This window comes from Primulina eburnea, unplaced genomic scaffold (genome assembly GCF_022965805.1).
Source record: "Primulina eburnea isolate SZY01 unplaced genomic scaffold, ASM2296580v1 ctg442_ERROPOS163152, whole genome shotgun sequence".
Taxonomy (NCBI): domain Eukaryota; kingdom Viridiplantae; phylum Streptophyta; class Magnoliopsida; order Lamiales; family Gesneriaceae; genus Primulina; species Primulina eburnea.
In genome coordinates this window covers 65,581-69,219 of record NW_027331255.1, presented here as the reverse complement: position 1 = coordinate 69,219, position 3,639 = coordinate 65,581, and positions in this window count along the sequence as shown.

The window sequence follows — 3,639 nt, the reverse complement described above, 5'->3', positions numbered from 1 at the left end:
TTCACGTGTCAAGCCTTACCCATCGATGTTGAACCTTAATGGACGGTCGCCATGAGTTCCCTCAATAATATGAGCCGAAATCATGGGAGTTCCACGTAGTTCACATCACCATGTCAATGGATGTCACAGCTTTCCGGCACCCAAAGCTCCCCAATAATATGAGCCGAGCCCCGAGTACGGGTAGCGTTCATCATGCACCCATTGTCGATGGAAGACAAGGAAATTATAACCAATTTTATAATTCCCCTTTTCGGGCTTGATATTAATTTTGAATCTTATTCAAAATGAGGGTTTTTAATTTTGAAAGGTCTCATCATTAATTTTATTTTAAAAGCTCGCCATGTTTGATCGTATGTTTGCCGGATTCATGCAACTTTGTTATTATAATAATAATAACGCACATACTCATTATTTATAACATATCATGCATATATCATAAATAGAAAACAATACAAGGATGATCAATCGCCCCAAAACTAATGGCCCGTGTGAGCCAAACACGGGCCTAGGTCCAATCCTAGGGTAAATGCACGGGATGCAATGCAACTATACTATTACATTAGCATCCAATATTACATGTCTTCGATCTTCATAATCACCAAGGCCACCATCTTCCAATCTTGATCTTCCCCTATTCTAATATTTACAAATAAATATCCATGGCACATAGGGATACATCTCATGGGGTGGGAACGGGCCATAAACCAAGCCCACTTTAAAAATTGATAATTATTACAATCATACAACACAAATGTCCTAGCATACACCTAGCAAATTGGGCTTGGGCTTTTGATCATCCTTCATGCATAATATCACATATCATACACCATCAATTAATTATCACTATAATTAATTGATCCAATATTATATATCTTGATCCAATCACTAACCGCCACAATTATAAATTAAATTAACAAAGTATACAAACACCTTTGTCTACTTTCAAATTAATTTATTTATAATCGAATTTCTTTTAAATCACCATTTACTATAAATAATTGAAGTCCTACTTCAATTATTTATTTTATGAGAAAATATGTGCAACAATTGTAAATTTAAACTTAAGGGCCCAAAACCCATTTTTCACCAAAAATACTTAGGCCCATTTAAATTTCACAAATAATGTTGTCCATCCAATGGCCCAACATCTCAAGGCCCATGACACTAAGATTGTCCAAAACACTTTTGGAAACCCTAGCCGTCATCGCCGTCGCCGGAGCTCCGTCGCCGGATTCCGGCAACACAAAAATTTTTTTTTTTTATTTTAAAAATGAAGCATTTCGGGCAGCCCCTTGGGCTGCCCCTCGGCTGCCCGAAATTTTCGGGCAGCCCCAAAAAACAATTTTTTTTTTTTTTTGTTTTGTAAATTTCGGCCTTGATGTTTTGTTGCACAAAAAAATCTCAAACGGTTAGAAATCGATCTCAACATAATATTATGCAAATATTACACAAAATCCGTAACCTTAGCTCTGATACCACTTGAAAGCGGATCGGTTACGGTGGTCGGAAACGCAACGGAAGCATAAAAATCAAATTTTTAAGAGAAAATTTCGGCCACCATAAGAAGTTGTGCAATATTTACAAAAAACTCAAAAACATACATAGGATGTTTAGAAGTTTTACCTATCAACTTTAAAAAGTTGATTGTGGCTCCAACTTTGTTGTTAAACAACAAAGCTCTTGAAGGTAGACAATCTACAAGCTCCTCCTCCAAATCCTTGAATCTTTCCTTCAAAATAAGGCCCACCACCAACTAGGTAAATCCCCTCTTAATTTGCACTAGAAAATTAAGAAGATTTTTCAAAGAGAAGACTTTTATTCTCCAACACTTGAAGAACAAAAGAGAGAAGAAAATTGAGAGAAAAAGAGACACACAATTTTCGGCCAAGGTATGTGGAATGAGGAGGAGAGTTGAGTCTTGGGGTTGCAAAAAGTTAGATACAAAAGTTGTATGCCTTTGCAATTTTTTAATCAAAAGTATTCAAGACTCTTCACCTCCCAAGCATGCAAACCCTAGCATGTCTCACATATATTATATGGTTTTTTAACACATTAAAAACCATGGACTAAATTTTAATTTTCTCAAACATATTTGAGATTAATTAAATACTACTTGAATTTATTCAAGTCCCACTAGTTAAATAATTATTTTAATTGAGCTCTACAAGACTCAATATTATTTAATTAATTCAACACTTGAATTAATTTTAATTATTTAGACTCTACTAGGTCTACTAGTGTTTAATTAATTCAACACTTGAATTAATTTAATTTAGTCCCCAATAATGTTTATGAAAATCACAATTTTCAACTACATTATTTACTTGGCCAAATTTTAATCTAGGAACACTTTCATAAATTAAAATTTATATTTCTCTCATAGAAGTCATACTTCTATTTTTCTTTACGCTTATAAACACATTTATAAGCCGTTCAACACATTGAACCATTTTCTCCTTTATAGAAGTCAAACTTCTAATTTTACTTACGCTTATAAACTCCTTTATAAGCCGTTCAACACATTGAACTATTTTCACTTCTCATCGGGATTTACAAAGCTAGTACTTGTGTGGCCCTCAATGGTTCATTGATACAACTAGCCGTGGGTTCACATCTCCATGTGATTCGGACTAAACATGTCCTTATTCGAGCATACCCCAATTGCTCCATTCTTACTTATCAACTCCTTGATAGTAAGAACGTCAGAACTCAAGTCTGATAGTACCCAACCAATCACGTTAAACGCCTAGCAGCATCGCTTACGTGATTCCCTAGGTATCACATGATAGTGCCTGCAAGAACCATTCAATTATGGTTAGCGTACAGTACAGTCCCTTCAACTCATATATCCCGATCGATTCGACAACCATTGGTTTATCGAGAGTTGTCAATGAATCGATACTATGTGTCATGTCGTAGTTGCATCGATGGTGTAATCTATGAAACACCTTTCATAATTACAACCATACTCTGGCCAGAGATTTCGATCTACATACACATGATAACACATAGGATATCCATACCCGAAGGTAAGCGGTGAATCCCCGACTACAATGCATCGACTCCTATGTGTTTCGACAGAACACCCAACCTTGCCACCTGATGACCCCATGAGAGTCGGTAAACAAGTCAAAGTGTAATTCTAGCACATAGAGTCTCAATGTTGTCCCGGGTCATAAGGACTAATTCTGTACAACCATAAACCAGGACTTTTCCACTCGATAAGTGAGAACCACTTGGAATGTCCTTTTATGGAGGGTTGTTCAGTGCACTCTACAAGGAGCACCTATCTGCATGTTCGGACATCACAATGTCCCCTACCAATGAAACATGGTACTCACATCGCAGATACTAGTCTCTAACTCGAGCGGCCTATATCCTTCTTAGTGGCGGCTGAATCGACTAGAACCGTTTAGAATATACAGTATTACAAATATGAGTTTCATGATACTCATCATATGAGCATCTCATATTCTTTCTACTATTTGTATATTCAAGGGCTTTATCTATGCAGCTAGCATGGGTATACAGATAAAGATTTGCCAAAAATAATAATTTCAAATATTATTAAATAAAGACTGCTTATACATAGAGTTTCATTGTGAACACTCGGCCAACACTTGGCTCGACGGGCACCTA